Below are 25,018 nucleotides of genomic sequence, written 5' to 3'. Positions count from 1 at the left end.
AGAGTGAGAGCCGTAAGAGGATTGGAGGCACTGGCTGGTTAGGTTTGGGGGTAGGTTTTAGGTAAGGAGAAGGGAATGGTTAGGGTTAGGGAAGAGGGGGGGTGGGGGGTATGGGAAAAATAAAGAAGGGAAAAACGGGAATGTGCACTGTCCGTCACAATCCAACGGGCTCACACTCACACCTCATTTAGGCCCCCTGGATGTCTGGTGCCCAATTTGGAGATCCAAAGGAGCTCCGCCCGGTGGCGTTGGGCGAGGCTCCATTTGGGATCCGTCTCTACGACAGTCGCCCGGACGGAAGACCACCCGTGTCGGAGAAAATGCTGAACCAGGTGAGTGTTGGTATTTTTATGCCTAACGATGTTGTACTTGTGTTGGGCGAATCTCCTAGCTAAGGTATTGCCCGTCTCGCCCACGTACATATCGCCACATCGTTGGCACCGAATCACGTACACACAGTTCCGGGTGTGTCGGCCGCCACGGCACAACGGCTGGAAAACCTTGCGGTTGTGGGGGTTCACCAACCATTGTGAGTGGCGGACAAGGGTGTCCCTCCTAGTGGAGGGCGGGTCTCTCAGTGAGCTGACCCTGGCCCTGACCAACAGATCATTCAAGTTGGGGTTCTTACGGTAGGCCGGCACCACGTAGCGCCCCGGCAGCCTCCCGCTACTCTCCGCAAAGGTCCGGAAGTGGTCTTTGACCTTCTTGGCGACCCGCACGGCCGAGGGAGAGTAGGTGGTGATGAGAGGGATCATGTCGGTCCCAGGGGGAGGCCCCTTCGGGTCCAAGAAGACCCTCAACTGCCGTCTGAGGAAGGACCTGGAATAGCCCCTCCCCCTCAGGGCAGAAAAGAGGGTCCTCGAGGCCGTCAGGAAGTCCTCCCTTCTGGTGCAGACACGATGGAACCTCAACAATTGGGATTTCACCAACCCCGCGAAGGTATGCTTGGGGTGGAAGCTGCTTTTGAAGAGGAGCGCGTGGGTGTCGGTCTCCTTGAAGAACACCCTGATGTCCAAGTGTTGCGTGTCGGCAAAGTCGGGACCCTTGAATGTCGTGGTGTCCAAAAAGTCGACCGATGTGTTGCTCGTGGTCGACTTGATGGTGATATTTTTATTGTGAGTGTTCAGCGTGTTTAAGAACACGCTGAACTCCTCACTGGAATGGGTCCAGACACCCCAGATGTCATCCAGGTACCGGAAGTAGTGGAGAGGACGTTTTGGGCAGGCGGCCAAGGCAGAGGTCTCCCACTCTGCCATAAAAATGTTGGCATACGCCGGTGCAAATTTCTTGCCCATAGCCGTGCCCTTAATTTGGAGGTAGAAACGACCGTCAAACTCAAAGTCGTTTCTCCTCAAATTAATGTCGAGGAGCTGCAGGAGCTCCTTTTCGGGCCTGCTAACGTCGCGGTACCTGTAGAAGACATTTTTGACAGCCTGTATCCCCTCATTTATATCAATGTTTGTATACAGGCTGTCAATGTCGATGGTAAACAAAATGGCATCTGGGGGAATGCAGACCTTCTTGATTTTATCAATAAAATCATAGGTATCCCTGAGGTAGCTGTCGTGCAGAACGGACAGCGGCGTCAGATAATGATCGATGAACGCCGCCGTTCTGTACGTCTCGCTGCCGCAGTCAGACACAATGGGTCGCCCCGGAGGGATCTCGTGGGGCTTGCTCCACTTGTCTGGCTCCTTGTGAATTTTAGGGAGCATGTAGAACCTGCGGGGGCGAGGATCCGGCTCCCCCATGAGATACCTATGTTGTTTAAAATTGATAAATTTTTTAAGTAGAAGATTATCCAGAATCTTTTCTACCATGGGAATAGTTTGCGGATAAATAGGTTCCGGCAGTGGTTTATAATACGTCATGTCACTCAACTGCCGAGAACCCTCCCATATGTATTGCGATCTGTCAAAAATGACAACAGCACTCCCCTTGTCGGCTGGTTTGATCACAATATGTTTGTTTGTTTTTAGACTATGAAGGGCCTCGACTTCTCCGCGTGTCAAATTGGGAGCGACCGCAGGTGCGCAACCCGAACCGGACATGGAGAGCCCGTCGGACCGGACCATAGCCTGGAATTCCGGAGGCATAAGTCCAGGTGAGGGCTCCCAGCCGGAACGGGCTGTGAAGGGTGTGGGTCCGAGAGAATCTTGTTTCTCATAGTATACCTCAAGTTTGACACGTCTGTGGTAGCGCTGGAGGTCAAATTGAAGTTGATGATGCCAGTCGCTACTGAGATTAGTGGAAGGAATGAAGTTGAGGCCCTTATTGAGGAGGGAGATTTGTAAGGGGGTTGGCGTGAAATTATGGGCCAAATTTATCACGTTCTTATTACCCCCCCGAGCGATCGGGATTATGGGGATGCCAAGTTTAAAAAGTCAAGCCAGTGCTTGAGCATCAACTTGGCCGTGTCCCGAGTCCAGTGGACCAGGTCGGGTTGGGTCTCAAAGTCCCGGCTGTCGAGAGCCGGGATGTGAGCATAATTGTTGCTGATTAAACTATTCAGCCGCCCGAGGTTGTTTTTCTGCTCAACGGGCAAAGCGGCCGAATAGTTAATCAGGGGGATTAGCACTCGGGCCCGTGGGAAGGTAGCCACGGCCATCCTGAGTGCCCCTTGGAGCTGCTTAATAGCGGTCTCCTTAACTTTCTGCTCACGATGGTTGATCCCAAAGGCTAGAACCAACACTTCAACCGGTGCAGCAATTACGGTCTTGCGTAGGAGGGCCTCCGCGTGTCTAAAACTGGCGCCCGGGTAACTGTCGATCTGAAGGTCGTCGACGTAAAAAGGTGGTAGGTGGGACAGATTGGAGTCGCCGATCACCAAGAATTTCTTGTTGGCCGACAACTTCCAATCCATCATCCTCCTACTCGAGACCATGTGTCTAGTGGGTCTACGGGGGGAGGCACTAGTCGTATCCTCTACCAACTCGACACATTCTGGAATTGACAGGTGTTGTGGAGTATCTGGGACGGAAGGCCTCTTGTGTGGCTTCCTTTTTAGTGCCCCAGGGAACAAATGTGCCCAATCGGGGGACTCCTGAGGAAGCATCTCCTGAGGGGGCGTCTCCTGAGGAGGCGTCCGCTGCAAGGGTGAGTCCTCATAGTCCACCATAGGAGCCCCGGAAAGTGTGGGCCCCCGTGGTGAAAATTCACCCTGTGGTGCCGTCTCATCTGCCGTCTCAGGCTGGAGAGGGGACCAGTCGGGGGTCGCGGAAGAGTAACGAGGGGACATCACCGAAGAAAGCCCCCGCTCCTGTTCTTCATCCCGAAAGTCGATCAGGAGAGGCGAGGAGGCCGTGGGTCCCCCTGGTGAGTCATCGTCGTCCTCTGTATGGGTGGGGGTGTCCTGGGTTTGATCCGCCCCGGAGCTTGTGGACCCACGTGGTGAGTCATCGTCGTCCTCGGTCTGAGTGGGGGTCTCCTGTGTGTCTTGTCTTGCAGGTGATCCCAGAGGAAGCCTCCTGCGAGATGCAGGAATAAGCTGGGTGGGCGGAGCCTCGCCGAGGGTGTCCTGGGCAGGCCCGCTGTCCGTGGCCCGGGGCTGTGTCACCCTCTGCTCCTTGGGTGGTTCCGGTCGACGAGGAAGGAAGATCGGGGCAACCCGTGCTGGAGGGATTGCATCCCGATCCACCTCAGGAGACCAATCTGGAGCCACGGCGTCGGTGCTGGTAGCCACCGAGACCCGGGCGACGACCCGAGCCGGAGGGCTGCTAGCCCGTACCACCCCAGGAGCCCCGTCAGGGCCCGTAGGGTCAGTATGGGTGCCCACCGATACCCGGGTGGCGGTCTGGACCGGCAAGGACTGGGCCGGGCGTACCACCTCCGCGTTGACAGGGGGGTCGGCGAAGGCCGCGACGATCAGAGCCTCGGCCTTCCCGAGGGTGTCCCCCATCAGTCTGCGTCCCAGATGTTTCTTGGCCCATGTAGAGGCCAGCTGAAAAGCGGGTCTCCAAACCTCGTCAATAAAACTGGTTATCTTGTCCAATTCCACTTGTAGAGTGTTTTTATAATGGTCTCTTAAAACCTCAACCGTCGTTAATGCCCAAGTCCTGGCATTGCACCTGATAAGCGTCTCAACGTCAGGGTTGGAGACCGCTGGTTTGATCATGGTGGCAAGCGTCTCTTCCATTTTTATTATGGACTGGGGGTGAGTGTCTTTTGTAACATTATTCAAATGATGTGTTATTTTGATAATATTATAAAAACACTGTGCTTTTAAATTCCCCTCCATGGACGTTGTGGAGTTGTCAGGGGGTGCAGTCCTCCGAGAAGCGTCCTGACGCTTCTTGCGTGTCTTCTTGGGACGGGGAGGATTGCGGGGACGTCTTTGAGGCCAATGTTCAGGTAAAAAATAGTCCTGAGAATAATGTCTGGGAGGCCTAGAGTCCATGTCTCTACTGGTATTACGGGAGCGCCCATTCCTCCTGGAAGCATCCCGGCGTTTCCTCCGTGTCCCCCTGGGGGGAGGAGGATAGCGGGGACGTCTTTGAGGTGAATATTGTGGCCTAAAGTACTCCTGAGAGTGCTGTCTTGAAGGCACAAAATTCCTATTTTGGCGTGTGTTTCTCCTATAATTCCACTGAGGGGCGCTGCGGCGCTCTTGATGTAGGTCATCAAAATGGCGGCGTGTCTGCGGGTAGGGGCGACGCGGATAGGAATCCTGCCGTCCCCGTGCTACATCCGCATAAGACCTCTGGGGCCGCTGCTCATCCCACTGAGAAAAATATTCCTCCTGGTCATAATGACAACGTTCATCATCCTGGGCGAGCCACTCTGAAGGCGCAGCCTGACGTCGCCGTGCGCGTCTTCGCCCCGACCTGACCGGAAGCCAGTCGTATTCGAACCCATCCGACATATTGCAAAATTATTTTAATATGTCGCTGGTGTGGATGATGTGAAAAACTGGTTGGCGAAAAAAGGTTTGTTCGCTTTATAAAAATAAATTGTCTTTATCCGTTTCCTTTGTGAAAAAGAGAGAACGGAATGCTCGGAGGCGGGACTTCCGCCGAGGTCAAGATAATCACTTCCGGTTGATGGCTGGCTGCATAAACGGTGAGATACGCTTTTTTGTTCAAAAATATGCTGTATCTCGCGCTAATGAGCCACCGGAATATCTCGTGAGTAAAAATAGCACATGTAGTATCAAAAATAGGCTGTTTATTTACAGAAAATAGCGACTAGTGGAACGAAAGCGTCGCGCCGCGACCAGGCCTTCAACTGGACACGGCAAGTAAACAAATACAAGAAAAATACTACAATGTGTCAGAAAAATATGAAAAAAGTAGAAAATGTATATTTACATGAAACGAGTCAGATGGCAACGTTTCGGTAAGATACCTTCATCAGGCCTGACTCGTTTGTAGAGTATTAGCAGGTTAGCACGGCAGGTAGGCTAAAATCAACCTTTTATCCTTGCAGTGAAAACAGGTATTGCAGGAGAAAGGTGTTAATAGCAATATAACATTTAAATGAAGGGGTGGGGTCCACGTCAAACACAAGTTGGCCTTCAAAATAGAAGTCTTGACCACAACACAAGTGTAAAAAGAAGACAACAGTGACCCTCTGAAGCCCCAGGATGCTACTGCAAAATCCTGTCTGCTAAAACAATAACATGAAATGATAGACATTGTTATTGTTATATGATATATAATATAATACAATGTAATATGGTATAAATATTATATAATATATTATAATAAATATATATGTATATATATATATATATATATATATAATAATAGACAAACACTAGTACATTCAAATAGAAATAATACAGAAAGTACCCTGGATGTGTGACCTAGGGCTTCAGTATTAAACAGAGAGTTGGGAGAGGATAGTCCCAGTAAGCTCCCCTTAGTGTAATGCTCTGAATGTACGTATGTGTACCGTACCCGAGGTTAGGGTTAGGGTCAGGGTTAGGGTTAGGTTTTAGGATTAGGGTTGGGGTAGGTTTTAGGTATATATTCCCTGTTACCTCCCCTTAATATGATGCTCCGATTGTATATGAGTCCCATCCCCAGGTGAGTATATTTAATGCGTTTTCTGTCTGTTTTGGCAGGTCCAGGAGGGCGAGCGAGGGAGAGTGAGAGCCGTAAGAGGATTGGAGGCACTGGCTGGTTAGGTTTGGGGGTAGGTTTTAGGTAAGGAGAAGGGAATGGTTAGGGTTAGGGAAGAGGGGGGGTGGGGGGTATGGGAAAAATAAAGAAGGGAAAAACGGGAATGTGCACTGTCCGTCACAATCCAACGGGCTCACACTCACACCTCATTTAGGCCCCCTGGATGTCTGGTGCCCAATTTGGAGATCCAAAGGAGCTCCGCCCGGTGGCGTTGGGCGAGGCTCCATTTGGGATCCGTCTCTACGACAGTCGCCCGGACGGAAGACCACCCGTGTCGGAGAAAATGCTGAACCAGGTGAGTGTTGGTATTTTTATGCCTAACGATGTTGTACTTGTGTTGGGCGAATCTCCTAGCTAAGGTATTGCCCGTCTCGCCCACGTACATATCGCCACATCGTTGGCACCGAATCACGTACACACAGTTCCGGGTGTGTCGGCCGCCACGGCACAACGGCTGGAAAACCTTGCGGTTGTGGGGGTTCACCAACCATTGTGAGTGGCGGACAAGGGTGTCCCTCCTAGTGGAGGGCGGGTCTCTCAGTGAGCTGACCCTGGCCCTGACCAACAGATCATTCAAGTTGGGGTTCTTACGGTAGGCCGGCACCACGTAGCGCCCCGGCAGCCTCCCGCTACTCTCCGCAAAGGTCCGGAAGTGGTCTTTGACCTTCTTGGCGACCCGCACGGCCGAGGGAGAGTAGGTGGTGATGAGAGGGATCATGTCGGTCCCAGGGGGAGGCCCCTTCGGGTCCAAGAAGACCCTCAACTGCCGTCTGAGGAAGGACCTGGAATAGCCCCTCCCCCTCAGGGCAGAAAAGAGGGTCCTCGAGGCCGTCAGGAAGTCCTCCCTTCTGGTGCAGACACGATGGAACCTCAACAATTGGGATTTCACCAACCCCGCGAAGGTATGCTTGGGGTGGAAGCTGCTTTTGAAGAGGAGCGCGTGGGTGTCGGTCTCCTTGAAGAACACCCTGATGTCCAAGTGTTGCGTGTCGGCAAAGTCGGGACCCTTGAATGTCGTGGTGTCCAAAAAGTCGACCGATGTGTTGCTCGTGGTCGACTTGATGGTGATATTTTTATTGTGAGTGTTCAGCGTGTTTAAGAACACGCTGAACTCCTCACTGGAATGGGTCCAGACACCCCAGATGTCATCCAGGTACCGGAAGTAGTGGAGAGGACGTTTTGGGCAGGCGGCCAAGGCAGAGGTCTCCCACTCTGCCATAAAAATGTTGGCATACGCCGGTGCAAATTTCTTGCCCATAGCCGTGCCCTTAATTTGGAGGTAGAAACGACCGTCAAACTCAAAGTCGTTTCTCCTCAAATTAATGTCGAGGAGCTGCAGGAGCTCCTTTTCGGGCCTGCTAACGTCGCGGTACCTGTAGAAGACATTTTTGACAGCCTGTATCCCCTCATTTATATCAATGTTTGTATACAGGCTGTCAATGTCGATGGTAAACAAAATGGCATCTGGGGGAATGCAGACCTTCTTGATTTTATCAATAAAATCATAGGTATCCCTGAGGTAGCTGTCGTGCAGAACGGACAGCGGCGTCAGATAATGATCGATGAACGCCGCCGTTCTGTACGTCTCGCTGCCGCAGTCAGACACAATGGGTCGCCCCGGAGGGATCTCGTGGGGCTTGCTCCACTTGTCTGGCTCCTTGTGAATTTTAGGGAGCATGTAGAACCTGCGGGGGCGAGGATCCGGCTCCCCCATGAGATACCTATGTTGTTTAAAATTGATAAATTTTTTAAGTAGAAGATTATCCAGAATCTTTTCTACCATGGGAATAGTTTGCGGATAAATAGGTTCCGGCAGTGGTTTATAATACGTCATGTCACTCAACTGCCGAGAACCCTCCCATATGTATTGCGATCTGTCAAAAATGACAACAGCACTCCCCTTGTCGGCTGGTTTGATCACAATATGTTTGTTTGTTTTTAGACTATGAAGGGCCTCGACTTCTCCGCGTGTCAAATTGGGAGCGACCGCAGGTGCGCAACCCGAACCGGACATGGAGAGCCCGTCGGACCGGACCATAGCCTGGAATTCCGGAGGCATAAGTCCAGGTGAGGGCTCCCAGCCGGAACGGGCTGTGAAGGGTGTGGGTCCGAGAGAATCTTGTTTCTCATAGTATACCTCAAGTTTGACACGTCTGTGGTAGCGCTGGAGGTCAAATTGAAGTTGATGATGCCAGTCGCTACTGAGATTAGTGGAAGGAATGAAGTTGAGGCCCTTATTGAGGAGGGAGATTTGTAAGGGGGTTGGCGTGAAATTATGGGCCAAATTTATCACGTTCTTATTACCCCCCCGAGCGATCGGGATTATGGGGATGCCAAGTTTAAAAAGTCAAGCCAGTGCTTGAGCATCAACTTGGCCGTGTCCCGAGTCCAGTGGACCAGGTCGGGTTGGGTCTCAAAGTCCCGGCTGTCGAGAGCCGGGATGTGAGCATAATTGTTGCTGATTAAACTATTCAGCCGCCCGAGGTTGTTTTTCTGCTCAACGGGCAAAGCGGCCGAATAGTTAATCAGGGGGATTAGCACTCGGGCCCGTGGGAAGGTAGCCACGGCCATCCTGAGTGCCCCTTGGAGCTGCTTAATAGCGGTCTCCTTAACTTTCTGCTCACGATGGTTGATCCCAAAGGCTAGAACCAACACTTCAACCGGTGCAGCAATTACGGTCTTGCGTAGGATGGCCTCCGCGTGTCTAAAACTGGCGCCCGGGTAACTGTCGATCTGAAGGTCGTCGACGTAAAAAGGTGGTAGGTGGGACAGATTGGAGTCGCCGATCACCAAGAATTTCTTGTTGGCCGACAACTTCCAATCCATCATCCTCCTACTCGAGACCATGTGTCTAGTGGGTCTACGGGGGGAGGCACTAGTCGTATCCTCTACCAACTCGACACATTCTGGAATTGACAGGTGTTGTGGAGTATCTGGGACGGAAGGCCTCTTGTGTGGCTTCCTTTTTAGTGCCCCAGGGAACAAATGTGCCCAATCGGGGGACTCCTGAGGAAGCATCTCCTGAGGGGGCGTCTCCTGAGGAGGCGTCCGCTGCAAGGGTGAGTCCTCATAGTCCACCATAGGAGCCCCGGAAAGTGTGGGCCCCCGTGGTGAAAATTCACCCTGTGGTGCCGTCTCATCTGCCGTCTCAGGCTGGAGAGGGGACCAGTCGGGGGTCGCGGAAGAGTAACGAGGGGACATCACCGAAGAAAGCCCCCGCTCCTGTTCTTCATCCCGAAAGTCGATCAGGAGAGGCGAGGAGGCCGTGGGTCCCCCTGGTGAGTCATCGTCGTCCTCTGTATGGGTGGGGGTGTCCTGGGTTTGATCCGCCCCGGAGCTTGTGGACCCACGTGGTGAGTCATCGTCGTCCTCGGTCTGAGTGGGGGTCTCCTGTGTGTCTTGTCTTGCAGGTGATCCCAGAGGAAGCCTCCTGCGAGATGCAGGAATAAGCTGGGTGGGCGGAGCCTCGCCGAGGGTGTCCTGGGCAGGCCCGCTGTCCGTGGCCCGGGGCTGTGTCACCCTCTGCTCCTTGGGTGGTTCCGGTCGACGAGGAAGGAAGATCGGGGCAACCCGTGCTGGAGGGATTGCATCCCGATCCACCTCAGGAGACCAATCTGGAGCCACGGCGTCGGTGCTGGTAGCCACCGAGACCCGGGCGACGACCCGAGCCGGAGGGCTGCTAGCCCGTACCACCCCAGGAGCCCCGTCAGGGCCCGTAGGGTCAGTATGGGTGCCCACCGATACCCGGGTGGCGGTCTGGACCGGCAAGGACTGGGCCGGGCGTACCACCTCCGCGTTGACAGGGGGGTCGGCGAAGGCCGCGACGATCAGAGCCTCGGCCTTCCCGAGGGTGTCCCCCATCAGTCTGCGTCCCAGATGTTTCTTGGCCCATGTAGAGGCCAGCTGAAAAGCGGGTCTCCAAACCTCGTCAATAAAACTGGTTATCTTGTCCAATTCCACTTGTAGAGTGTTTTTATAATGGTCTCTTAAAACCTCAACCGTCGTTAATGCCCAAGTCCTGGCATTGCACCTGATAAGCGTCTCAACGTCAGGGTTGGAGACCGCTGGTTTGATCATGGTGGCAAGCGTCTCTTCCATTTTTATTATGGACTGGGGGTGAGTGTCTTTTGTAACATTATTCAAATGATGTGTTATTTTGATAATATTATAAAAACACTGTGCTTTTAAATTCCCCTCCATGGACGTTGTGGAGTTGTCAGGGGGTGCAGTCCTCCGAGAAGCGTGCTGACGCTTCTTGCGTGTCTTCTTGGGACGGGGAGGATTGCGGGGACGTCTTTGAGGCCAATGTTCAGGTAAAAAATAGTCCTGAGAATAATGTCTGGGAGGCCTAGAGTCCATGTCTCTACTGGTATTACGGGAGCGCCCATTCCTCCTGGAAGCATCCCGGCGTTTCCTCCGTGTCCCCCTGGGGGGAGGAGGATAGCGGGGACGTCTTTGAGGTGAATATTGTGGCCTAAAGTACTCCTGAGAGTGCTGTCTTGAAGGCACAAAATTCCTATTTTGGCGTGTGTTTCTCCTATAATTCCACTGAGGGGCGCTGCGGCGCTCTTGATGTAGGTCATCAAAATGGCGGCGTGTCTGCGGGTAGGGGCGACGCGGATAGGAATCCTGCCGTCCCCGTGCTACATCCGCATAAGACCTCTGGGGCCGCTGCTCATCCCACTGAGAAAAATATTCCTCCTGGTCATAATGACAACGTTCATCATCCTGGGCGAGCCACTCTGAAGGCGCAGCCTGACGTCGCCGTGCGCGTCTTCGCCCCGACCTGACCGGAAGCCAGTCGTATTCGAACCCATCCGACATATTGCAAAATTATTTTAATATGTCGCTGGTGTGGATGATGTGAAAAACTGGTTGGCGAAAAAAGGTTTGTTCGCTTTATAAAAATAAATTGTCTTTATCCGTTTCCTTTGTGAAAAAGAGAGAACGGAATGCTCGGAGGCGGGACTTCCGCCGAGGTCAAGATAATCACTTCCGGTTGATGGCTGGCTGCATAAACGGTGAGATACGCTTTTTTGTTCAAAAATATGCTGTATCTCGCGCTAATGAGCCACCGGAATATCTCGTGAGTAAAAATAGCACATGTAGTATCAAAAATAGGCTGTTTATTTACAGAAAATAGCGACTAGTGGAACGAAAGCGTCGCGCCGCGACCAGGCCTTCAACTGGACACGGCAAGTAAACAAATACAAGAAAAATACTACAATGTGTCAGAAAAATATGAAAAAAGTAGAAAATGTATATTTACATGAAACGAGTCAGATGGCAACGTTTCGGTAAGATACCTTCATCAGGCCTGACTCGTTTGTAGAGTATTAGCAGGTTAGCACGGCAGGTAGGCTAAAGTCAACCTTTTATCCTTGCAGTGAAAACAGGTATTGCAGGAGAAAGGTGTTAATAGCAATATAACATTTAAATGAAGGGGTGGGGTCCACGTCAAACACAAGTTGGCCTTCAAAATAGAAGTCTTGACCACAACACAAGTGTAAAAAGAAGACAACAGTGACCCTCTGAAGCCCCAGGATGCTACTGCAAAATCCTGTCTGCTAAAACAATAACATGAAATGATAGACATTGTTATTGTTATATGATATATAATATAATACAATGTAATATGGTATAAATATTATATAATATATTATAATAAATATATATGTATATATATATATATATATATATATAATAATAGACAAACACTAGTACATTCAAATAGAAATAATACAGAAAGTACCCTGGATGTGTGACCTAGGGCTTCAGTATTAAACAGAGAGTTGGGAGAGGATAGTCCCAGTAAGCTCCCCTTAGTGTAATGCTCTGAATGTACGTATGTGTACCGTACCCGAGGTTAGGGTTAGGGTCAGGGTTAGGGTTAGGTTTTAGGATTAGGGTTGGGGTAGGTTTTAGGTATATATTCCCTGTTACCTCCCCTTAATATGATGCTCCGATTGTATATGAGTCCCATCCCCAGGTGAGTATATTTAATGCGTTTTCTGTCTGTTTTGGCAGGTCCAGGAGGGCGAGCGAGGGAGAGTGAGAGCCGTAAGAGGATTGGAGGCACTGGCTGGTTAGGTTTGGGGGTAGGTTTTAGGTAAGGAGAAGGGAATGGTTAGGGTTAGGGAAGAGGGGGGGTGGGGGGTATGGGAAAAATAAAGAAGGGAAAAACGGGAATGTGCACTGTCCGTCACAATCCAACGGGCTCACACTCACACCTCATTTAGGCCCCCTGGATGTCTGGTGCCCAATTTGGAGATCCAAAGGAGCTCCGCCCGGTGGCGTTGGGCGAGGCTCCATTTGGGATCCGTCTCTACGACAGTCGCCCGGACGGAAGACCACCCGTGTCGGAGAAAATGCTGAACCAGGTGAGTGTTGGTATTTTTATGCCTAACGATGTTGTACTTGTGTTGGGCGAATCTCCTAGCTAAGGTATTGCCCGTCTCGCCCACGTACATATCGCCACATCGTTGGCACCGAATCACGTACACACAGTTCCGGGTGTGTCGGCCGCCACGGCACAACGGCTGGAAAACCTTGCGGTTGTGGGGGTTCACCAACCATTGTGAGTGGCGGACAAGGGTGTCCCTCCTAGTGGAGGGCGGGTCTCTCAGTGAGCTGACCCTGGCCCTGACCAACAGATCATTCAAGTTGGGGTTCTTACGGTAGGCCGGCACCACGTAGCGCCCCGGCAGCCTCCCGCTACTCTCCGCAAAGGTCCGGAAGTGGTCTTTGACCTTCTTGGCGACCCGCACGGCCGAGGGAGAGTAGGTGGTGATGAGAGGGATCATGTCGGTCCCAGGGGGAGGCCCCTTCGGGTCCAAGAAGACCCTCAACTGCCGTCTGAGGAAGGACCTGGAATAGCCCCTCCCCCTCAGGGCAGAAAAGAGGGTCCTCGAGGCCGTCAGGAAGTCCTCCCTTCTGGTGCAGACACGATGGAACCTCAACAATTGGGATTTCACCAACCCCGCGAAGGTATGCTTGGGGTGGAAGCTGCTTTTGAAGAGGAGCGCGTGGGTGTCGGTCTCCTTGAAGAACACCCTGATGTCCAAGTGTTGCGTGTCGGCAAAGTCGGGACCCTTGAATGTCGTGGTGTCCAAAAAGTCGACCGATGTGTTGCTCGTGGTCGACTTGATGGTGATATTTTTATTGTGAGTGTTCAGCGTGTTTAAGAACACGCTGAACTCCTCACTGGAATGGGTCCAGACACCCCAGATGTCATCCAGGTACCGGAAGTAGTGGAGAGGACGTTTTGGGCAGGCGGCCAAGGCAGAGGTCTCCCACTCTGCCATAAAAATGTTGGCATACGCCGGTGCAAATTTCTTGCCCATAGCCGTGCCCTTAATTTGGAGGTAGAAACGACCGTCAAACTCAAAGTCGTTTCTCCTCAAATTAATGTCGAGGAGCTGCAGGAGCTCCTTTTCGGGCCTGCTAACGTCGCGGTACCTGTAGAAGACATTTTTGACAGCCTGTATCCCCTCATTTATATCAATGTTTGTATACAGGCTGTCAATGTCGATGGTAAACAAAATGGCATCTGGGGGAATGCAGACCTTCTTGATTTTATCAATAAAATCATAGGTATCCCTGAGGTAGCTGTCGTGCAGAACGGACAGCGGCGTCAGATAATGATCGATGAACGCCGCCGTTCTGTACGTCTCGCTGCCGCAGTCAGACACAATGGGTCGCCCCGGAGGGATCTCGTGGGGCTTGCTCCACTTGTCTGGCTCCTTGTGAATTTTAGGGAGCATGTAGAACCTGCGGGGGCGAGGATCCGGCTCCCCCATGAGATACCTATGTTGTTTAAAATTGATAAATTTTTTAAGTAGAAGATTATCCAGAATCTTTTCTACCATGGGAATAGTTTGCGGATAAATAGGTTCCGGCAGTGGTTTATAATACGTCATGTCACTCAACTGCCGAGAACCCTCCCATATGTATTGCGATCTGTCAAAAATGACAACAGCACTCCCCTTGTCGGCTGGTTTGATCACAATATGTTTGTTTGTTTTTAGACTATGAAGGGCCTCGACTTCTCCGCGTGTCAAATTGGGAGCGACCGCAGGTGCGCAACCCGAACCGGACATGGAGAGCCCGTCGGACCGGACCATAGCCTGGAATTCCGGAGGCATAAGTCCAGGTGAGGGCTCCCAGCCGGAACGGGCTGTGAAGGGTGTGGGTCCGAGAGAATCTTGTTTCTCATAGTATACCTCAAGTTTGACACGTCTGTGGTAGCGCTGGAGGTCAAATTGAAGTTGATGATGCCAGTCGCTACTGAGATTAGTGGAAGGAATGAAGTTGAGGCCCTTATTGAGGAGGGAGATTTGTAAGGGGGTTGGCGTGAAATTATGGGCCAAATTTATCACGTTCTTATTACCCCCCCGAGCGATCGGGATTATGGGGATGCCAAGTTTAAAAAGTCAAGCCAGTGCTTGAGCATCAACTTGGCCGTGTCCCGAGTCCAGTGGACCAGGTCGGGTTGGGTCTCAAAGTCCCGGCTGTCGAGAGCCGGGATGTGAGCATAATTGTTGCTGATTAAACTATTCAGCCGCCCGAGGTTGTTTTTCTGCTCAACGGGCAAAGCGGCCGAATAGTTAATCAGGGGGATTAGCACTCGGGCCCGTGGGAAGGTAGCCACGGCCATCCTGAGTGCCCCTTGGAGCTGCTTAATAGCGGTCTCCTTAACTTTCTGCTCACGATGGTTGATCCCAAAGGCTAGAACCAACACTTCAACCGGTGCAGCAATTACGGTCTTGCGTAGGATGGCCTCCGCGTGTCTAAAACTGGCGCCCGGGTAACTGTCGATCTGAAGGTCGTCGACGTAAAAAGGTGGTAGGTGGGACAGATTGGAGTCGCCGATCACCAAGAATTTCTTGTTGGCCGACAACTTCCAATCCATCATCCTCCTACTCGAGACCATGTGTCTAGTGGGTCTACGGGGGGAGGCACTAGTCGTATCCTCTACCAACTCGACACATTCTGGAATTGACAGGTGTTGTGGAGTATCTGGGACGGAAGGCCTCTTGTGTGGCTTCCTTTTTAGTGCCCCAGGGAACAAATGTGCCCAATCGGGGGACTCCTGAGGAAGCATCTCCTGAGGGGGCGTCTCCTGAGGAGGCGTCCGCTGCAAGGGTGAGTCCTCATAGTCCACCATAGGAGCCCCGGAAAGTGTGGGCCCCCGTGGTGAAAATTCACCCTGTGGTGCCGTCTCATCTGCCGTCTCAGGCTGGAGAGGGGACCAGTCGGGGGTCGCGGAAGAGTAACGAGGGGACATCACCGAAGAAAGCCCCCGCTCCTGTTCTTCATCCCGAAAGTCGATCAGGAGAGGCGAGGAGGCCGTGGGTCCCCCTGGTGAGTCATCGTCGTCCTCTGTATGGGTGGGGGTGTCCTGGGTTTGATCCGCCCCGGAGCTTGTGGACCCACGTGGTGAGTCATCGTCGTCCTCGGTCTGAGTGGGGGTCTCCTGTGTGTCTTGTCTTGCAGGTGATCCCAGAGGAAGCCTCCTGCGAGATGCAGGAATAAGCTGGGTGGGCGGAGCCTCGCCGAGGGTGTCCTGGGCAGGCCCGCTGTCCGTGGCCCGGGGCTGTGTCACCCTCTGCTCCTTGGGTGGTTCCGGTCGACGAGGAAGGAAGATCGGGGCAACCCGTGCTGGAGGGATTGCATCCCGATCCACCTCAGGAGACCAATCTGGAGCCACGGCGTCGGTGCTGGTAGCCACCGAGACCCGGGCGACGACCCGAGCCGGAGGGCTGCTAGCCCGTACCACCCCAGGAGCCCCGTCAGGGCCCGTAGGGTCAGTATGGGTGCCCACCGATACCCGGGTGGCGGTCTGGACCGGCAAGGACTGGGCCGGGCGTACCACCTCCGCGTTGACAGGGGGGTCGGCGAAGGCCGCGACGATCAGAGCCTCGGCCTTCCCGAGGGTGTCCCCCATCAGTCTGCGTCCCAGATGTTTCTTGGCCCATGTAGAGGCCAGCTGAAAAGCGGGTCTCCAAACCTCGTCAATAAAACTGGTTATCTTGTCCAATTCCACTTGTAGAGTGTTTTTATAATGGTCTCTTAAAACCTCAACCGTCGTTAATGCCCAAGTCCTGGCATTGCACCTGATAAGCGTCTCAACGTCAGGGTTGGAGACCGCTGGTTTGATCATGGTGGCAAGCGTCTCTTCCATTTTTATTATGGACTGGGGGTGAGTGTCTTTTGTAACATTATTCAAATGATGTGTTATTTTGATAATATTATAAAAACACTGTGCTTTTAAATTCCCCTCCATGGACGTTGTGGAGTTGTCAGGGGGTGCAGTCCTCCGAGAAGCGTCCTGACGCTTCTTGCGTGTCTTCTTGGGACGGGGAGGATTGCGGGGACGTCTTTGAGGCCAATGTTCAGGTAAAAAATAGTCCTGAGAATAATGTCTGGGAGGCCTAGAGTCCATGTCTCTACTGGTATTACGGGAGCGCCCATTCCTCCTGGAAGCATCCCGGCGTTTCCTCCGTGTCCCCCTGGGGGGAGGAGGATAGCGGGGACGTCTTTGAGGTGAATATTGTGGCCTAAAGTACTCCTGAGAGTGCTGTCTTGAAGGCACAAAATTCCTATTTTGGCGTGTGTTTCTCCTATAATTCCACTGAGGGGCGCTGCGGCGCTCTTGATGTAGGTCATCAAAATGGCGGCGTGTCTGCGGGTAGGGGCGACGCGGATAGGAATCCTGCCGTCCCCGTGCTACATCCGCATAAGACCTCTGGGGCCGCTGCTCATCCCACTGAGAAAAATATTCCTCCTGGTCATAATGACAACGTTCATCATCCTGGGCGAGCCACTCTGAAGGCGCAGCCTGACGTCGCCGTGCGCGTCTTCGCCCCGACCTGACCGGAAGCCAGTCGTATTCGAACCCATCCGACATATTGCAAAATTATTTTAATATGTCGCTGGTGTGGATGATGTGAAAAACTGGTTGGCGAAAAAAGGTTTGTTCGCTTTATAAAAATAAATTGTCTTTATCCGTTTCCTTTGTGAAAAAGAGAGAACGGAATGCTCGGAGGCGGGACTTCCGCCGAGGTCAAGATAATCACTTCCGGTTGATGGCTGGCTGCATAAACGGTGAGATACGCTTTTTTGTTCAAAAATATGCTGTATCTCGCGCTAATGAGCCACCGGAATATCTCGTGAGTAAAAATAGCACATGTAGTATCAAAAATAGGCTGTTTATTTACAGAAAATAGCGACTAGTGGAACGAAAGCGTCGCGCCGCGACCAGGCCTTCAACTGGACACGGCAAGTAAACAAATACAAGAAAAATACTACAATGTGTCAGAAAAATATGAAAAAAGTAGAAAATGTATATTTACATGAAACGAGTCAGATGGCAACGTTTCGGTAAGATACCTTCATCAGGCCTGACTCGTTTGTAGAGTATTAGCAGGTTAGCACGGCAGGTAGGCTAAAATCAACCTTTTATCCTTGCAGTGAAAACAGGTATTGCAGGAGAAAGGTGTTAATAGCAATATAACATTTAAATGAAGGGGTGGGGTCCACGTCAAACACAAGTTGGCCTTCAAAATAGAAGTCTTGACCACAACACAAGTGTAAAAAGAAGACAACAGTGACCCTCTGAAGCCCCAGGATGCTACTGCAAAATCCTGTCTGCTAAAACAATAACATGAAATGATAGACATTGTTATTGTTATATGATATATAATATAATACAATGTAATATGGTATAAATATTATATAATATATTATAATAAATATATATGTATATATATATATATATATATATATAATAATAGACAAACACTAGTACATTCAAATAGAAATAATACAGAAAGTACCCTGGATGTGTGACCTAGGGCTTCAGTATTAAACAGAGAGTTGGGAGAGGATAGTCCCAGTAAGCTCCCCTTAGTGTAATGCTCTGAATGTACGTATGTGTACCGTACCCGAGGTTAGGGTTAGGGTCAGGGTTAGGGTTAGGTTTTAGGATTAGGGTTGGGGTAGGTTTTAGGTATATATTCCCTGTTACCTCCCCTTAATATGATGCTCCGATTGTATATGAGTCCCATCCCCAGGTGAGTATATTTAATGCGTTTTCTGTCTGTTTTGGCAGGTCCAGGAGGGCGAGCGAGGGAGAGTGAGAGCCGTAAGAGGATTGGAGGCACTGGCTGGTTAGGTTTGGGGGTAGGTTTTAGGTAAGGAGAAGGGAATGGTTAGGGTTAGGGAAGAGGGGGGGTGGGGGGTATGGGAAAAATAAAGAAGGGAAAAACGGGAATGTGCACTGTCCGTCACAATCCAACGGGCTCACACTCACACCTCATTTAGGCCCCCTGGATGTCTGGTGCCCAATTTGGAGATCCAAAGGAGCTCCGCCCGGTGGCGTTGGGCGAGGCTCCATTTGGGATCCGTCTCTACGACAGTCGCCCGGACGGAAGACCACCCGTGTCGGAGAAAATGCTGAACCAGGTGAGTGTTGGTATTTTTATGCCTAACGATGTTGTACTTGTGTTGGGCGAATCTCCTAGCTAAGGTATTGCCCGTCTCGCCCACGTACATATCGCCACATCGTTGGCACCGAATCACGTACACACAGTTCCGGGTGTGTCGGCCGCCACGGCACAACGGCTGGAAAACCTTGCGGTTGTGGGGGTTCACCAACCATTGTGAGTGGCGGACAAGGGTGTCCCTCCTAGTGGAGGGCGGGTCTCTCAGTGAGCTGACCCTGGCCCTGACCAACAGATCATTCAAGTTGGGGTTCTTACGGTAGGCCGGCACCACGTAGCGCCCCGGCAGCCTCCCGCTACTCTCCGCAAAGGTCCGGAAGTGGTCTTTGACCTTCTTGGCGACCCGCACGGCCGAGGGAGAGTAGGTGGTGATGAGAGGGATCATGTCGGTCCCAGGGGGAGGCCCCTTCGGGTCCAAGAAGACCCTCAACTGCCGTCTGAGGAAGGACCTGGAATAGCCCCTCCCCCTCAGGGCAGAAAAGAGGGTCCTCGAGGCCGTCAGGAAGTCCTCCCTTCTGGTGCAGACACGATGGAACCTCAACAATTGGGATTTCACCAACCCCGCGAAGGTATGCTTGGGGTGGAAGCTGCTTTTGAAGAGGAGCGCGTGGGTGTCGGTCTCCTTGAAGAACACCCTGATGTCCAAGTGTTGCGTGTCGGCAAAGTCGGGACCCTTGAATGTCGTGGTGTCCAAAAAGTCGACCGATGTGTTGCTCGTGGTCGACTTGATGGTGATATTTTTATTGTGAGTGTTCAGCGTGTTTAAGAACACGCTGAACTCCTCACTGGAATGGGTCCAGACACCCCAGATGTCATCCAGGTACCGGAAGTAGTGGAGAGGACGTTTTGGGCAGGCGGCCAAGGCAGAGGTCTCCCACTCTGCCATAAAAATGTTGGCATACGCCGGTGCAAATTTCTTGCCCATAGCCGTGCCCTTAATTTGGAGGTAGAAACGACCGTCAAACTCAAAGTCGTTTCTCCTCAAATTAATGTCGAGGAGCTGCAGGAGCTCCTTTTCGGGCCTGCTAACGTCGCGGTACCTGTAGAAGACATTTTTGACAGCCTGTATCCCCTCATTTATATCAATGTTTGTATACAGGCTGTCAATGTCGATGGTAAACAAAATGGCATCTGGGGGAATGCAGACCTTCTTGATTTTATCAATAAAATCATAGGTATCCCTGAGGTAGCTGTCGTGCAGAACGGACAGCGGCGTCAGATAATGATCGATGAACGCCGCCGTTCTGTACGTCTCGCTGCCGCAGTCAGACACAATGGGTCGCCCCGGAGGGATCTCGTGGGGCTTGCTCCACTTGTCTGGCTCCTTGTGAATTTTAGGGAGCATGTAGAACCTGCGGGGGCGAGGATCCGGCTCCCCCATGAGATACCTATGTTGTTTAAAATTGATAAATTTTTTAAGTAGAAGATTATCCAGAATCTTTTCTACCATGGGAATAGTTTGCGGATAAATAGGTTCCGGCAGTGGTTTATAATACGTCATGTCACTCAACTGCCGAGAACCCTCCCATATGTATTGCGATCTGTCAAAAATGACAACAGCACTCCCCTTGTCGGCTGGTTTGATCACAATATGTTTGTTTGTTTTTAGACTATGAAGGGCCTCGACTTCTCCGCGTGTCAAATTGGGAGCGACCGCAGGTGCGCAACCCGAACCGGACATGGAGAGCCCGTCGGACCGGACCATAGCCTGGAATTCCGGAGGCATAAGTCCAGGTGAGGGCTCCCAGCCGGAACGGGCTGTGAAGGGTGTGGGTCCGAGAGAATCTTGTTTCTCATAGTATACCTCAAGTTTGACACGTCTGTGGTAGCGCTGGAGGTCAAATTGAAGTTGATGATGCCAGTCGCTACTGAGATTAGTGGAAGGAATGAAGTTGAGGCCCTTATTGAGGAGGGAGATTTGTAAGGGGGTTGGCGTGAAATTATGGGCCAAATTTATCACGTTCTTATTACCCCCCCGAGCGATCGGGATTATGGGGATGCCAAGTTTAAAAAGTCAAGCCAGTGCTTGAGCATCAACTTGGCCGTGTCCCGAGTCCAGTGGACCAGGTCGGGTTGGGTCTCAAAGTCCCGGCTGTCGAGAGCCGGGATGTGAGCATAATTGTTGCTGATTAAACTATTCAGCCGCCCGAGGTTGTTTTTCTGCTAAACGGGCAAAGCGGCCGAATAGTTAATCAGGGGGATTAGCACTCGGGCCCGTGGGAAGGTAGCCACGGCCATCCTGAGTGCCCCTTGGAGCTGCTTAATAGCGGTCTCCTTAACTTTCTGCTCACGATGGTTGATCCCAAAGGCTAGAACCAACACTTCAACCGGTGCAGCAATTACGGTCTTGCGTAGGATGGCCTCCGCGTGTCTAAAACTGGCGCCCGGGTAACTGTCGATCTGAAGGTCGTCGACGTAAAAAGGTGGTAGGTGGGACAGATTGGAGTCGCCGATCACCAAGAATTTCTTGTTGGCCGACAACTTCCAATCCATCATCCTCCTACTCGAGACCATGTGTCTAGTGGGTCTACGGGGGGAGGCACTAGTCGTATCCTCTACCAACTCGACACATTCTGGAATTGACAGGTGTTGTGGAGTATCTGGGACGGAAGGCCTCTTGTGTGGCTTCCTTTTTAGTGCCCCAGGGAACAAATGTGCCCAATCGGGGGACTCCTGAGGAAGCATCTCCTGAGGGGGCGTCTCCTGAGGAGGCGTCCGCTGCAAGGGTGAGTCCTCATAGTCCACCATAGGAGCCCCGGAAAGTGTGGGCCCCCGTGGTGAAAATTCACCCTGTGGTGCCGTCTCATCTGCCGTCTCAGGCTGGAGAGGGGACCAGTCGGGGGTCGCGGAAGAGTAACGAGGGGACATCACCGAAGAAAGCCCCCGCTCCTGTTCTTCATCCCGAAAGTCGATCAGGAGAGGCGAGGAGGCCGTGGGTCCCCCTGGTGAGTCATCGTCGTCCTCTGTATGGGTGGGGGTGTCCTGGGTTTGATCCGCCCCGGAGCTTGTGGACCCACGTGGTGAGTCATCGTCGTCCTCGGTCTGAGTGGGGGTCTCCTGTGTGTCTTGTCTTGCAGGTGATCCCAGAGGAAGCCTCCTGCGAGATGCAGGAATAAGCTGGGTGGGCGGAGCCTCGCCGAGGGTGTCCTGGGCAGGCCCGCTGTCCGTGGCCCGGGGCTGTGTCACCCTCTGCTCCTTGGGTGGTTCCGGTCGACGAGGAAGGAAGATCGGGGCAACCCGTGCTGGAGGGATTGCATCCCGATCCACCTCAGGAGACCAATCTGGAGCCACGGCGTCGGTGCTGGTAGCCACCGAGACCCGGGCGACGACCCGAGCCGGAGGGCTGCTAGCCCGTACCACCCCAGGAGCCCCGTCAGGGCCCGTAGGGTCAGTATGGGTGCCCACCGATACCCGGGTGGCGGTCTGGACCGGCAAGGACTGGGCCGGGCGTACCACCTCCGCGTTGACAGGGGGGTCGGCGAAGGCCGCGACGATCAGAGCCTCGGCCTTCCCGAGGGTGTCCCCCATCAGTCTGCGTCCCAGATGTTTCTTGGCCCATGTAGAGGCCAGCTGAAAAGCGGGTCTCCAAACCTCGTCAATAAAACTGGTTATCTTGTCCAATTCCACTTGTAGAGTGTTTTTATAATGGTCTCTTAAAACCTCAACCGTCGTTAATGCCCAAGTCCTGGCATTGCACCTGATAAGCGTCTCAACGTCAGGGTTGGAGACCGCTGGTTTGATCATGGTGGCAAGCGTCTCTTCCATTTTTATTATGGACTGGGGGTGAGTGTCTTTTGTAACATTATTCAAATGATGTGTTATTTTGATAATATTATAAAAACACTGTGCTTTTAAATTCCCCTCCATGGACGTTGTGGAGTTGTCAGGGGGTGCAGTCCTCCGAGAAGCGTCCTGACGCTTCTTGCGTGTCTTCTTGGGACGGGGAGGATTGCGGGGACGTCTTTGAGGCCAATGTTCAGGTAAAAAATAGTCCTGAGAATAATGTCTGGGAGGCCTAGAGTCCATGTCTCTACTGGTATTACGGGAGCGCCCATTCCTCCTGGAAGCATCCCGGCGTTTCCTCCGTGTCCCCCTGGGGGGAGGAGGATAGCGGGGACGTCTTTGAGGTGAATATTGTGGCCTAAAGTACTCCTGAGAGTGCTGTCTTGAAGGCACAAAATTCCTATTTTGGCGTGTGTTTCTCCTATAATTCCACTGAGGGGCGCTGCGGCGCTCTTGATGTAGGTCATCAAAATGGCGGCGTGTCTGCGGGTAGGGGCGACGCGGATAGGAATCCTGCCGTCCCCGTGCTACATCCGCATAAGACCTCTGGGGCCGCTGCTCATCCCACTGAGAAAAATATTCCTCCTGGTCATAATGACAACGTTCATCATCCTGGGCGAGCCACTCTGAAGGCGCAGCCTGACGTCGCCGTGCGCGTCTTCGCCCCGACCTGACCGGAAGCCAGTCGTATTCGAACCCATCCGACATATTGCAAAATTATTTTAATATGTCGCTGGTGTGGATGATGTGAAAAACTGGTTGGCGAAAAAAGGTTTGTTCGCTTTATAAAAATAAATTGTCTTTATCCGTTTCCTTTGTGAAAAAGAGAGAACGGAATGCTCGGAGGCGGGACTTCCGCCGAGGTCAAGATAATCACTTCCGGTTGATGGCTGGCTGCATAAACGGTGAGATACGCTTTTTTGTTCAAAAATATGCTGTATCTCGCGCTAATGAGCCACCGGAATATCTCGTGAGTAAAAATAGCACATGTAGTATCAAAATAGGCTGTTTATTTACAGAAAATAGCGACTAGTGGAACGAAAGCGTCGCGCCGCGACCAGGCCTTCAACTGGACACGGCAAGTAAACAAATACAAGAAAAATACTACAATGTGTCAGAAAAATATGAAAAAAGTAGAAAATGTATATTTACATGAAACGAGTCAGATGGCAACGTTTCGGTAAGATACCTTCATCAGGCCTGACTCGTTTGTAGAGTATTAGCAGGTTAGCACGGCAGGTAGGCTAAAATCAACCTTTTATCCTTGCAGTGAAAACAGGTATTGCAGGAGAAAGGTGTTAATAGCAATATAACATTTAAATGAAGGGGTGGGGTCCACGTCAAACACAAGTTGGCCTTCAAAATAGAAGTCTTGACCACAACACAAGTGTAAAAAGAAGACAACAGTGACCCTCTGAAGCCCCAGGATGCTACTGCAAAATCCTGTCTGCTAAAACAATAACATGAAATGATAGACATTGTTATTGTTATATGATATATAATATAATACAATGTAATATGGTATAAATATTATATAATATATTATAATAAATATATATGTATATATATATATATATATATATATAATAATAGACAAACACTAGTACATTCAAATAGAAATAATACAGAAAGTACCCTGGATGTGTGACCTAGGGCTTCAGTATTAAACAGAGAGTTGGGAGAGGATAGTCCCAGTAAGCTCCCCTTAGTGTAATGCTCTGAATGTACGTATGTGTACCGTACCCGAGGTTAGGGTTAGGGTCAGGGTTAGGGTTAGGTTTTAGGATTAGGGTTGGGGTAGGTTTTAGGTATATATTCCCTGTTACCTCCCCTTAATATGATGCTCCGATTGTATATGAGTCCCATCCCCAGGTGAGTATATTTAATGCGTTTTCTGTCTGTTTTGGCAGGTCCAGGAGGGCGAGCGAGGGAGAGTGAGAGCCGTAAGAGGATTGGAGGCACTGGCTGGTTAGGTTTGGGGGTAGGTTTTAGGTAAGGAGAAGGGAATGGTTAGGGTTAGGGAAGAGGGGGGGTGGGGGGTATGGGAAAAATAAAGAAGGGAAAAACGGGAATGTGCACTGTCCGTCACAATCCAACGGGCTCACACTCACACCTCATTTAGGCCCCCTGGATGTCTGGTGCCCAATTTGGAGATCCAAAGGAGCTCCGCCCGGTGGCGTTGGGCGAGGCTCCATTTGGGATCCGTCTCTACGACAGTCGCCCGGACGGAAGACCACCCGTGTCGGAGAAAATGCTGAACCAGGTGAGTGTTGGTATTTTTATGCCTAACGATGTTGTACTTGTGTTGGGCGAATCTCCTAGCTAAGGTATTGCCCGTCTCGCCCACGTACATATCGCCACATCGTTGGCACCGAATCACGTACACACAGTTCCGGGTGTGTCGGCCGCCACGGCACAACGGCTGGAAAACCTTGCGGTTGTGGGGGTTCACCAACCATTGTGAGTGGCGGACAAGGGTGTCCCTCCTAGTGGAGGGCGGGTCTCTCAGTGAGCTGACCCTGGCCCTGACCAACAGATCATTCAAGTTGGGGTTCTTACGGTAGGCCGGCACCACGTAGCGCCCCGGCAGCCTCCCGCTACTCTCCGCAA

At 51.8% G+C, this 25,018-nt stretch overlaps 4 long non-coding RNA genes across 8 annotated transcripts; all 4 read left to right on the top strand.

Annotated features, from left to right (window-relative positions):
* Positions 1 to 2,127: 2,127 nt before the first annotated feature.
* On the top strand, positions 2,128 to 3,996 carry LOC140679463 (uncharacterized). 2 transcript variants are annotated; one of them, XR_012050883.1, is made up of 3 exons: positions 2,128 to 3,096; positions 3,190 to 3,315; positions 3,448 to 3,996. It is a non-coding gene; the product is annotated as an uncharacterized lncRNA (long non-coding RNA). The 2 variants fall into 2 exon arrangements; XR_012050882.1 differs by having other exon boundaries at positions 2,128 to 3,315.
* Positions 3,997 to 8,212: 4,216 nt separating this feature from the next.
* On the top strand, positions 8,213 to 10,081 carry LOC133616928 (uncharacterized). 2 transcript variants are annotated; one of them, XR_009816919.2, is made up of 3 exons: positions 8,213 to 9,181; positions 9,275 to 9,400; positions 9,533 to 10,081. It is a non-coding gene; the product is annotated as an uncharacterized lncRNA (long non-coding RNA). The 2 variants fall into 2 exon arrangements; XR_009816918.2 differs by having other exon boundaries at positions 8,213 to 9,400.
* A 4,216-nt stretch (positions 10,082 to 14,297) lies between these two features.
* LOC140679461 (uncharacterized) lies at positions 14,298 to 16,166 on the top strand. Of its 2 annotated transcripts, XR_012050879.1 has the most exons (3): positions 14,298 to 15,266; positions 15,360 to 15,485; positions 15,618 to 16,166. It is a non-coding gene; the product is annotated as an uncharacterized lncRNA (long non-coding RNA). The 2 variants fall into 2 exon arrangements; XR_012050878.1 differs by having other exon boundaries at positions 14,298 to 15,485.
* Positions 16,167 to 20,382: 4,216 nt separating this feature from the next.
* LOC140679462 (uncharacterized) lies at positions 20,383 to 22,251 on the top strand. Of its 2 annotated transcripts, XR_012050881.1 has the most exons (3): positions 20,383 to 21,351; positions 21,445 to 21,570; positions 21,703 to 22,251. It is a non-coding gene; the product is annotated as an uncharacterized lncRNA (long non-coding RNA). The 2 variants fall into 2 exon arrangements; XR_012050880.1 differs by having other exon boundaries at positions 20,383 to 21,570.
* The last annotated feature ends 2,767 nt before the right edge of the window (positions 22,252 to 25,018 follow it).

The sequence above is a fragment of the Nerophis lumbriciformis genome, linkage group LG16, assembly GCF_033978685.3.
Source record: "Nerophis lumbriciformis linkage group LG16, RoL_Nlum_v2.1, whole genome shotgun sequence".
NCBI lineage: Eukaryota > Metazoa > Chordata > Actinopteri > Syngnathiformes > Syngnathidae > Nerophis > Nerophis lumbriciformis.
This window is presented reverse-complemented; position numbering and strand designations above follow the sequence as displayed.